Genomic DNA, 13,199 nt, shown 5'->3' with positions numbered 1-13,199 from the left:
TGAAAAGTTTGCGAGGATTCGTCAACCGGCGCCAAAGTTATTCAAAATAGAATTTTCAGATTTCCTATGGAAACACAGTCCTAACTATAACTATCTACTGGCGACCACCAGTAGATAATATATATATATATATATGCGAAAACACCTTCTCCTCTGAAAAAGATAAGGGGACACGGCAGGGCTTCAGGAAAACATTTGTTAAGTTTATTCGGCATGACGCGTTTCGGCGGTAGCCTCTTCAGATGCCTCCGATGTTGTGATTTTAAGGTTTCCTCCTGTTGATTTAGCCCCTCCTTCATGGGGCACACCTGTACCATATCTCGGCTGTGAGCACTCGACCAGTTCAAGATTACGGACTGCAAGTCCCATCATGCAGTTGGTTCACACAAAGACGAGTGTCGCATACAGCCAGATTTTTCCTCCTCAAGGTGAGTGGCTAGCGAATGGTAGGTTTAGGATCACAGCACTGTGCTTAGCAGATTGTATTTCCTGGACCCTGCACTTCCAACCTCATCATTCCGATGTCGACAAACGCTTAGGAGACGACGATAAAGTAACTTCGTCTCTCCGTGTAGTTCACGGACTGTCAGCTGGCAGCAAGGGCCTCTGCCTCCATCAGGTGTGAGGTGGTCCGGGTATTGCCACTAGTCCCTGGACACTTCTGGAAGGATCCCCTTTGCGTGTTGCTGGCCCACGCTAATATGCGAAAACACCTTCTCCTCCGAAAAAGATAAGGGGACACGGCAGGGCTTCAGGAAAACATTTGTTAAGTTTATCCGGCATGACGCGTTTCGGCGGTAGCCTCTTCAGATGCCTCCGATGTTGTGAATATATATATATATGAGCATTTAAGAAACCTTTGAAATTCACTAACGAACCATAGGTTTCAGGGACTTTATAGTTAGTTGGACATTTGACTCATATAAAACCAGAGAAATTCGCCCGTTATAGTTAGTTGAGCTAACTATAACCCGCGCGCCCGCAATGCACTGGTGATGACGTCACATATTACATCACTCATGACATGGTCTGTGACATCACTGATGACATCACTGATAACATCATCCAGTGAATGTGTGTTTCTGTAAAGTTTAAATATTTTTCATATATATCTATGCCAAGGTGTATTGAAGAATGAGTGGACTTACAAGTGCCTGAATGGATTATTTAGTAGGTGCGTGACTAACTGTATAAGTGAGTGGTTGAACATATCTCACTGAATGCATGGGTTAGTGACTAAACTGTGTGAAAGTCTGTATTAGTCTCTCAGTTGGTGTATAAGCGGCTGCATGGGTTGGTGAGTAGCTACATGAGTGTCTATATGGGTTATTGATTTGTTGTCTGAGTATCTGTATGAGTGCCTGAGTGTCTGTGCGGGTGGGTGTGTGACTCTGTGCATAGATGTCTGAGTGGGTGAATCACTGGTTGTATGGATTCAAAAGTGCATCTGGGAAGGGCTGTATGGGTGAGTTAGCATGTGTATGGGTGTGTTGGTGAGTGAATGAATGTCTCAGTTGTATATGTGTGAGTAACTACATATGTTTTAAAGCAGTATATGTGAGTGTTGGAGTATATAAATGACTAAACGTGAGAGTAAGTTATTTGAAGAGTGGGTGTATAAAAGAGCGTATGCTTGTATCAGTGATTGTATAAGACGGTAAGTATGTGTTAGTATCTGCATAAATAAGTGATGTGCTGTGTGTAAAAATAACGCAGGTGGTGTGTATAACTGTATACATGAGTAAATGGGTATGTGAATAATTCTTTGCATGACTGACTAGGTGTGTGAGTAACTCTATAGATGAGTGGCATCGTGTGACTGTATGTATAAGTGTATGAGTGTATATTATAGTACTGTATTGATGAGTAACTGCATGTATAAGTGACTGGATGTGAGTGTAGACCTAGGAAATAGTGGGTGGTATGTAGTATCAGGCACTGTTGTGTGCATGTTTCAAAAATAGTAGTCTGTAATTTAGAGTGCGTGTATCAAAGTTTATATTAGGCCATCAGTATGTGCATCAGATAATCACATGGATGATGTCATCAGTGATGTCATCAGTGATGTCATTTGAGATGTCATCAGTGATGTCAATGACCATGTCATGAGTGATGTAATATGTGACGTCATCACCAGTGCATTGCGGGCACGCGAGTTATAGTTAGCTCAACTAACTATAACGGGCGAATTTCTATGGTTTTATATGAGTCAAATGTCCAACTAACTATAACGTCCCTGAAACCTATGTTTTTTTTGTGAATTTCAAAGGTTTTTTAAAAGCTAATTCCTAACTATAACATCTGTAAAACCTATGGTTTTTTCAATGAATTTCGAAGGTTTTTTAAATGTTAGTTTCGTATTTTAATATTTATAAAACCTATATATATATATATATATATTTGGTAATATTTTGGAACTCTATTACCCTTTTTTGTAATTAATTAAAAAAATTATGTAATGTTTTATATCTTCCCCGAAAATATGTATTTCTTTTTTATTTATTTTTTTGAGAATACTGGAGTCCCGTAAAGGTAGTGAACCAAGCTCCATCAGCACGCGAATCCTATCCGCCATATTGCTAAACTCGTAAATGATGCGCATTTCGTATCCAATGGGTTCTTGGCACCGCATCCCGTGTAACATCATATACGTATGAGGTCGCGCCAGCTGCTACTTTTGTATGCGACGGGTACGCAGTACCAAGCCGTGCATTACATCATGTACGTATGGGGTCGCGCCCGCTGCACGTTGCGTATGCAACAAGTGCACGCTGCCCGGCCCTGTGTTACATCATAGACGTATGGTGTCGCGCCGGGTATGCCATTCCCTCATTTTTTTTGTCTCAAAACTATATCTAAATAACTTTAAAGTGTATATGAGAACAAGCGATAATCTAAAATATTTTAAACATTTATATATTTCTAACTGTAAAAAACTTCGCGTCGGGTGCGGCCTCCTTGCGCGCTCGGTGCGCGATTACCATGTGACCTTAAAGAAAAGCATTTGATTGGTTCATAACATTTCCTATTGTAACAGTTGGAGGACCCCACCCATTTTAGTCATTCTCTATACAGCGTTTGATGAGAGACTCCTCTTCTGCTTAGAGAGCTTTTTTGAAAACGTTTTGCTATGTACACATATTTGACACTACACACAACATGCAACCATTATCTTCATCAATATTTATGCTCTGTAAAGTAGCCTTCCACTTGTGATAGCCATGCACCTAAAAGTTACATACCCAAAGTTTTCCCCACTGCCAGAGGTAACATGGTTGCATACGCTGTCCACAGCCCACGCTAATGTGTTACGGCCCAGGGGCAGTATCGTGCATAGATAATGAACACACCTACAGATAGATAGTGGAAGTGGGTACAGGCACATGTGCTTGACTCCTCTTTATTACCAGGGTCACATATCCAGTGACGTCTGTGCTGGATGCGTGTGGGGTGAGTGTAAACCAGCCCTCAGGGAATGGTTGCGACTAGCATCAACTACAACAGTAATCATTGGATCACACACAGAGATTCAATAATAAAAGGGTCAATAGTTTGTGCTGCAGTAAGTTAGGGACACTAGATGTGAAATAATACCCAAAAGATTCTATCGTAAAAGAACCATAACTTGTGGTATACTGAGATACAGGCAGTAGATCTGAAATAATATACAACAAGATTGTATCATAAAGGGTCCATCAGTTCTAGTGCACTTAGATAGCCACATCAAAAGCATTCAGCATGTGCACTGCCAGGAATGATCCGTCCTGCGAGCGGGCCGTACTAGGAGCAATGTCTGTTGCCTACAGGACTGCCTCATCTGCAATAGTGACTCTATCTAAATTGTAAACACTGCTGTCTGCAGTGTAGGCCAGAGAGCGGTCAGCAAGGGCCCACAACCACGTGGCATTGACTTGAGCTGTCCTTTTTGCAGTACGCGAAGCAACCAAAACCATGTGCGGACCCTGCGATGATGCGTATGCGTGGTGCGGACAGAGCGCACTGGAGCAATGTCTTTTGCCTACAGGACTGCGTCGTCTACAATAGCGACTCGATTTGAATTGTGAACACTGCTGTCTGCAGTGTAAATTGAAGGCAGTAGTCAGGACAGTCATCCATTAATACTTTTTCTCACTTCCTCTTTACAAAATACAACAACAATTCGAATTGCAATCTCTGCTTTCCACAGTGTAGACTGTTATTCAGTGTTCTTTACCACTACCAAGAAGAATTTGGTCAGTGTACTTAACCTATAACTCATCTAAAAAAAGTTCTTCAAACAAGTATACTAAAAGGATATTGTGTATATTTCAATAGACGTTGTAGTTAATTGCCTACTGGATTCTGTAATTAAACAATCACCACTCAATCTGAATTGTGAGCCCTGCTGACCACAGTGTAGGCCAGAGGCAGTGGTCATTAACGCCTCACAGCCACGTGCCGTTGGATTCGAAATCACGGAGTTGGTTGCACCTGATCAGAGGGGTACCCACAAATCATCACAGACTTTAACTTCTGACATCCTCAATCACAGAATCAAGACCCCGTTTCACTGTTCCAACCTCCTGTACCGCTGTGTACTCCAGCGACTGCAGTCAGCCAAGCCCAATGAGCATGTGCAGCAATTAGCTATGGAAGCACAGAGTCTGATGCACCTCAACGGAGGGAGTTCTGTGAAAACCAAGCAGCAGGTAATATCGGACATCGTCCATTCTGGGATCAAGACACCATTCCACTGTTGGGACCTAGAGTTGGTGACACCTGGTTGAAGGGAGTATCTTCATATCCACTCTCAGATGCAGTTCTAACATCGTCCATTGTGGGATCAAGACACCGTTCCACTGTTGGTACCTGTTGGACTACTGTATTAGTAGTATACATAGCACTCCACGGAGCTGGGCCTCAGGCTGGGTGCTGTCTGCCTGTGTCACGGTAGCCAGCTTCGATCTAAGGAGCCTTCCCAGCTCGCAGACCTCGGCCCAAAGCTTCCGCCTGCACATGGTGGGCCTTCTTTCACATACGGTGGTGTCAAAAGGTGAACTGTGGGGCATATTTGCGTCGCAGCGGCCATGACGGTTTCTGGGTACCAGCAGGCTGAGAGCATTTTTCACGCAGCCACCTTCGCTCACGGCGTCAGCCTCGTGGCGGTGTAAGCTGAGGAGACCTGGCAGACATGTTTGCCATTCCGGAAGAGAACCACACCAAGAGAAACGTGCCTTTTATTCATACCCCTATGCTAGCCTAGTCCACTTCACTCAATAGACCATCAGTGTATGTTGACATGTACATGTCTGTGCTCTGCATACTCAAGTCTGTCCGGCACATCCCCTCAACACTTTGCCTTGTATACTTTTATAATCGAGAATCACTTGCCACCTTCGCACATACTTTGCTCCCACTCTCTCCCCACATTCTGTATTGTGTGGCAGAGGTGCTATGCCATGTTTGGTTTGTGTACATGGCTAGCCACGGTTCCCACAGTACGTAGTGTCATTGTGTCTGCTAGGTGTACATGTTGTTTGTCATGTTGTATGTGATTATATAAGGTAGCGTGTTTATTTCCAAGCAGTGGTTTCTCCCATTTACGTATCACTGTCTTAAAGAGGATATAGAAGTTTTTCTCACAGGTGAAAAGTGCGACCACAATGGCAGTCATTCATTACTATGCAAGAATGTCCAACTGCACGACGCTTCTAAGCTTACAGCCCCCAATCTTGTGAGCTTTCTTAAAAGCACGCCAACTCCCACAATCAGAACAACATTCACACAGCTTTCTAACGGCAGTTATCTGCTTCTTAATAACATGGACTGCTACGGAATGTGAGATGGCAGACCATATGTCCTTACTGTTTCAAACCGGGTAACTTCCTGCAGCAATCTCTATTCCCACCCACACAAAGTAACTCCCAAAGTTCAACTTGGCCTTCAATACCTACTATGAAAACAGATTTTATTAAACTGAGCAAACTGAACGCGCTTTTGTTTCAAACAGAAGTGTCACTCACTTCTCCAAAAGTAATTTACCGACTGCAGATAGCACGAACTTCAAGTAAAATACACTCTTTTTTAAATACGAACCTCCCATTACACTTTGTGAATTGTTACACAATTTTCAACACATCTGACATTTAAGCTCTGGCACACTTTTTTAACATTGTTTCCTCTGTCCTTTTCACAGGCTTTCAAACTGTTTTTGGTATAATACCATACTTCATTCATTCGACCATCTCTGGAATAACAGGAACAGTGCCCATAATTCTCTCTCTGTTTGCGGCCATCCTAGTACTATTTTTGCTTGTAAAAAATGGCTGCGCTCCCTGTAGTAACAATCATGTCCGACAGAATATGCCTCTACGCGAAGCAACATCAATACCGTGAAAAAATGGAACAACTTTTCGGCTGCCTGCCTCTATCTATTATCGGAGCCAGCTACAGCATGACATTTATTCACACATATGCAATCTGCGTGCAACCATCTTTTTATTGCAAAACTTGCCCATTCGACTGGCGAATGGATCTATGCCTTACCAACATCCCAACAAACACTCCAGATATCCAGCAGGTAATGGAGTATCTTGAAAAAAATGAACTTGATTGTTCGAGCAGTGGAGCATTGGCGGATGCAACGCAAAAAGTTATCCTGGCGGAATGGGATTTCTACGCAGCCGCGAAAGATCTCCTGCAACGTGCGACCTTTGACAACAGCGCAGATTGCCTGCCAATTTAAATTGCCGCTCCAACATTTGAGGAACATTACTGTTCCTTCGAGGATATGAATTGGATCGCTTCGCTTTTCTCACACGATGGCAACAATCGCCTCTTGGAACATTACGCATCTCAAGCCACTGAAGAACTTCCAGACTGCAATCTCCAAGACTTGTAAGAAATTCACTTTATTCTTGTGTTGATTTTTTCCAACTTTTTTGACTTTTTATAAAAAAAATGTAATACACTTCAATTTAACTATTTTCATATAATAACTTTCTAAGTATGCTTAGGCATTTGAACTCTGTTTTCATTATTGCCCTTTACATCTCCAGACTAACCAGGGATGGGTGATGTATGGCCTATGAAAATACTCTATTTACTTGCTAAATTAGCCTAAACCTGACATCCATTTTGAAACCATGTCTATTCTTTGTGCACACGTCTCTCTGCCTGCCTGTTATCCACGAAGCCCTTTCACACAAATTAGTTCATCCTCAGTCTCTGCTCACAAGCTGGCCATCATGATAAAAAAACACGGCATTGTTTAGGAACTGGTTGGCACAGTGTGGTAATCGTATCCTACCTTTATTTTCATTATATAATTTACAGTCATTCATGTCTAATAGGTATTGTTTATGTCACATGGAACTGTAACATTTAATGTGGAATCGACTGATGCAGGAGCTTAGGTTTGAATACAGCAGAAGTGGTTGGATTTTGCCTCAGTTGGATGCCTTAGGTCTTGCACCAACTTGCAGAGTCCATCACTTTATTACACAAAGCCACTTTCTTAAACACACCTGATTTCACCATTTGTCTTCTGTGGCATTGCAACATTCTGCATTATATTCTTCACAATTATTTCTTTATTCCTGCTTGCTAAAACACTCCATTCGAGTCTTTGGACCGGTAGGGGTGAGTAGTTTGCTTCCCACTCCTGCTATAGTCTAAACCCATACTAACACCACTTGCACAGCTATGCTACAGCGGCCAGTATGCTACAGCGCCCATAGCACATCAGCTTACAGCAGTCAGCTCACGGTTTCATCCCGAGTGTACCGGCACCTCACCGCAGCACCATTTCACTCTGGGTAAAACAGCACTTTCACACCGGTAAGTATAAGTACTTCGCTTCACACTACCTGTATAGCACACCCTAACCCCCCCACAGAGCTCACAGCGCTCTTACCCTCCTCTTTCCTACTTTTTTTGCCCTTTTTCCCCCTTACTCGCTTCAACGGAATCACAAAATGGCTGCCAACACTTCCTAGTTGCAACTGTTCGCAGCCAATAACCAGCAAGCTCGTGCTCGTAATGCCTCAGCCAATCAGATGGCAGAATTCCCAAATATCGATATCTGTAAATTTCAATATTTCTCTAAAACTACTGAACAGATTCACACCAAATAAACAAAAGCGTGACCCTTCTCCCTGCCAAATTTGGGGTAATTCCGTTCACTCATTCGACCTGTAGCCTTGTCTAAAGTTTCCTATGGAAATTGCATGGAGAAAACACGTTTTGGGACCCCCTTTTTTCTCTGCCCCCCCTTGACGAATCACCCCCAAACTTTCAACATAGGAGCTGATATGAACAAAGAATTAGTTTGGAAACTTTCATGAAGATTTATAGAACGACGCCAAAGTTATAAGCAAAATAATAAATGCTCTTCTTATGGAAACTTGATCCTAACTATAACTACTTACTGGCAACCGCCAGTAGATAATATATATATATATATATATACATATATATATATATATATATATATATTCACTGAAAAAACCATAGGTTTCACACATGTTATAGTTAGCGGAAATTTTACTGATAAAAAAACAATGAAATTGCCCCGTTATAGTTAGTGCTGGCAACTATAACTCACGCGACCGCAATCCTCTGCTGATGCTAATACTGTATTTAGACACTTATTTGCCCATGTCTTCTTCCATACATTTTTAGCTATACATATATTACAAATATTTTTTTTTATAAAGACACATATGTCATCAGCAGAAGATTGCGGTCGCGTGAGTTATAGTTGCCAGCACTAACTATAACGGGGCAATTTCATTGGTTTTTTATCAGTAAAATTTCCGCTAACTATAACATGTGTGAAACCTATGGTTTTTTCAGTGAATTTGCAAGGTTTTTTAAATGCTAATTCCTAACTATAACGTGTGTGAAACCTATGGTTTTTTCAGTGAATTTGTACGTTTTTTTAAATGCTAAGTTACTTTACGCCATTCGAGGCGTGCGCGCCCACTTAACGCAGTGCGTTCCGTGCACGGTTTTTATCAACTTTAATAAGCCCTGTACATTTGGTGGCCTTCGGCCACCAAAAGCACAGGGGGTGGGGTCAATGTGGATAGTGTTTTTTTTATTTCGATTTTATAATTTCATGTTGCCAAAATATAGTTTTTTTACTGATGTAATAAGCCCTGTACATTTGGTGGCCTACGGCCACAAAAAAAAAACAGGGGGTGGGGTAAGTGTGGATAGTGTTTTTTTTATTTCTATTTTTTACCGTACGCTTACGGTAAGCGTACGGTAAGCGTACTCGGCGAAATTGCCGAAAAAAAAATAAAACCGTTTTTGCTCTTGGGGGATGTTTGGGGACTCCCTCAACATGACTATGTGGGAGGGAGTTGTCAAAACAGCCCCGTAACATGTTTTTGGGCATCATGTTTGATAAATAACACTCAGTGCGAGAGACAAAATGGCGGACGCCGCTTCCTGGTTTCGGCCGATTCGAATGTTTACTAAGATCTAAGAGCCAATCAGAATCGCGCTCGCGCACGCCACCGTACGCGTACGGTAAGCGTACGGTAAGCGTACCGTAAGCGGGCTCAGATATATATATTGATTTAAAGGCTATTTTCTCAGAATCTACTGAACAGATTTACACCAAACCTACAAAAGGCACTTCCTTGACCTACGGACTACCTCTCTGCCAAATTTCTAGTAATTCTGTTCAGCCGTTCGGGCTGTAGCTCGTTCTAAAGGTCCTATGGAAAAATGCATGGGAAAAACGCGTTTTGGGACCCCCCTTTTATCTCAGCCCCCGCTTGACGAATCCCCCCGAGACTTTCAGGGTAGGAGCGGAGCGGAGCGCCCCACCTATTTTGAGAAATTCGCGAGGATTCATCGACCAGCGCCAAAGTTATTCAAAATAGAATGTTGCGGATTTCCTATGGAAAAGGGGTCCTAACTATAACTACCTACTGGCGACCGCCAGTAGGTAATATATGCTGCTTTCTCCCAGAGGAATAAATGCATTGATGGAATCCAGCATCGGGCTTCTGTGTCTCTTTGGATATGTGCACGTCGTGCTTTAACGGGTCCCTCCATTCCCATAAACAGAGGCTGCCCTGCAGGGTTGGGGGCCCCCTTCATGGAGTTCTTGTGTGGATATATATATATATATATATATATATATATATATATATATATATATATATATATATATATATATATATATACATATATATATATATATATATATATATGTATATATGTATGTATAGATATATATATTCTGCTCCAAAGTTGTCCACCTGTAAATAGCACTCGACCAGCAGCTTGATTTATGTGTAGGTAGGGACGGGGATCCGCTTGTAGGAGCCGCTCCGTAGTGGATTTGCCTGACGCGTTTCAAAACTCCATATGCTTCTCTTCAGAGGCTTTAACGGCACAACCGCTAACCCACTTCGCCACACCGTTTCCATAAAAAGCCTCTGAAGAGAAGCATATGGAGCTTCGAAACGCGTCAGGCAAATCCACTACGGAGCGGCTCCTACAAGCGGATCCCCGTCCCTACCTACACATAAATCAAGCTGCTGGTCGAGTGCTACTTACAGGTGGACAACTTTGGAGCAGAATATATATATATATATATTTAAAGTAGAAAACATAATTTTAGCATCTCCTCCAGATAAAAGTCACCAGCCTTTGGGAAGGGGGGGAAGAAACAAAAATGTGCTATTATTCACTGGAAATGCCAGGGAATTGCCAAGGAAGCTATAGACCTATTTCTGAGAATCTATATAATTTCAAGCACACCCTGTTTTGAATAAACTGACAACTTGTATTGATATATTGAAATGTGGTGTGCCACCAGCCACACATCGTTTTATATCTTGTTTCCAAGTGGTTGGATTCATCTTTTATTTCTTATTTTAATTGTTGCCTTCACAGACACAGGATGTTAATATGTATATCCATTGTACCAAAAAAGAGTTGGAAAACTCAAAATGCACTGAGGACTAGGAAGAAAAATATGTTGTACAAATTAAAATATTGGAATACAAAGAACTGACAACATATTGTTAAACAAAATGTAATATTAACAAATTATATCTTGGAGGATAAAAAACTTTTTCTCAACATGCATGCAAACCTATTACAAAACAAAAGCCTAGAAGGGCTAAGAGGGTGGGACCTGACATACATAACTTCTGGGAGTATTAGATGTGATACTGGATGTCTGCCAGTGGCGGCCTCACTAAACCATCCAACCGATAGTGGCGACGGGTGGTGTGTACCAAGGGCAGGGACTTTATCAACGCGTACTTATGACCCACACTTACTGGGAATTCCTCGTTCATGGGAAATAGTTGCAATCCCCAATCCCTATCACGAATGGGGTTCAGTGGGTTACCCGCACCTGTCAACAAGCTGTAGACACACTGATCTCTTCAGTGTAGCGTGTCTGCAGCCCCAGACATCTAAGGGGATCACTGACCTGTTATTGTTCGATCTTGAATGGCTGAACGCCACTGGTTCCTCTAAGAAGATGGACGCCGACCGCAGCGGGTCATGTAACTAGGTAGCATCGAGGAGTCTCTATTTGTTATCAGAATTAACCAGACAAATCTCTCCACCAACTAAGAACGGCCATGCACCACCGCTCACAGATTTGAAAAAGAGATATTAATCTGTCAAATTCTTTCCATGTGAGGTTTCCTGTCTTGAGTCAAATTAAGCCAAAGGCTCTACTCCTGGTGGTGCCCTTCCATCAATTCCTTTAAGTTTCAGCTTTGCACTCATACTCCCCCTGGAATCTAAGGATTTTGGTTTCCCAGAAGCTGCTTGGCGGGTCATGGGACTAACGCTGCTGGATTGCTAGTCGGCATCATTTATGGTCGGAACTAATACGCTATCTGATCGTCTTAGAACCTCCGACTTCCACTCTTAATTAATCAAAAGAATCTTGGCAAATGCTTTTGCTTTGGTTCGTCTTGTGCCCGCTCAAGAATTTCACCTCTAGTGGCACAATATCAATGTCCCCGGCCGTCCCTCTTAATCGTGGCCCCAGTTCTGAAAACCAACAAAATAGAACCAGAGTCCAAAATCCAGCTTCCTCTCCTACTACTAATTGCCTTTATGCTTGCCTTTGACAATGTACAGTGGTCTGCTGCCTTTTGACAGGGCTAACAAATTGTAGCCATCTTGGTAAATGTCTCTGTTGCCTTCAGAACCAGCACCCCTGCTTATCTTGCAGACAAGGTCACCATTTAGTAGATGTCCCTGCGGATGTACTTCGGCAGGCGAAGAGCAAGTTATCATCTGGCAAGGCGAAGAGCTTTGTAGTTCAGGTCCTGTTTTAGTGGTCCTCAATGACTAGTGTTCCTGCCTTTACCTCTGTGATTGCCATACTCCAGTGGAGTGACAGATGTCATTGCATTTTTTTAAGTGAGGGAGAGGCGGTCTTCCCCTAGTCCACCGCCAGTGGTGACGCCTTCATAGAAACAGAAACATATATGGGAACTGTTTATTGGTGGCTGCAAATGAGTATGAACAATTTACTTTCAGAGTAGTAATTGAACCCAATGGAGAACACAATGAGCACAAGGAGAAAGCATTGTTCCAAGGTGGCAGGATTTTCATCCTCAGAGCAGGATGCTGTAACAACAAATTTTCTTTTCAGTGCTATATTACAGCTGCTCTTAGATCAAACTATCACTGCTGCTTTAAATGGCTGAACATTACCATCTCATTCTAAGATGTCTGAGGTCTAAAATGACTTACATTCTGATCAAGAACCAGATGTGGAGGAAAATCAGAACCCAAGGGGTCAACATATCCAGGGTGTTGCTCAGCTAGAAGATTTCTTACACCACATCAGTACAAACCTTGCTTTCCAGGATACTGTCCCTCCCTTGGATGAAGACTAATTTTTTCAACAGTATTAGAGAAAGGAACCTGGTTGTCTGAAGGATATGGATCGCCCAGTGTTCCCTGGATTTTTGGACAGATGTTATCCTCTTCCAAACGTTTGGGAGGACTTTCCTCCCATAGTTACAATATACTCCATAATAGCTGAACTATCTTCTCAAAGAACCATCATCTCATAGGATGCTGTTACTTTAGACTTAGTTGACAAGAGAGCAGATTAAGATGTTAAGAGAATGTTTGCTTCCTTACATTTTGCAATCAGAGTCAGCAGTTATGCCACATACAGTTAAAGTGCTTCTAAGCCACTTTAAAGCTTTGTCTTA

At 42.3% G+C, this 13,199-nt stretch overlaps 1 protein-coding gene and 1 pseudogene across 1 annotated transcript in view; both read right to left on the bottom strand.

Moving 5' to 3' along the window:
• SPATA16 (spermatogenesis associated 16) overlaps positions 1-13,199 on the bottom strand; it is a 483,092-nt gene that overhangs the window by 226,265 nt on the left and 243,628 nt on the right. The window lies entirely within an intron of this gene.
• On the bottom strand, positions 11,082-12,280 carry LOC146786027 (18S ribosomal RNA; annotated as a pseudogene).

Source organism: Triturus cristatus, chromosome 11 (assembly GCF_964204655.1).
Source record: "Triturus cristatus chromosome 11, aTriCri1.1, whole genome shotgun sequence".
Classification (NCBI taxonomy): Eukaryota; Metazoa; Chordata; class Amphibia; order Caudata; family Salamandridae; genus Triturus; species Triturus cristatus.
This window is presented reverse-complemented; position numbering and strand designations above follow the sequence as displayed.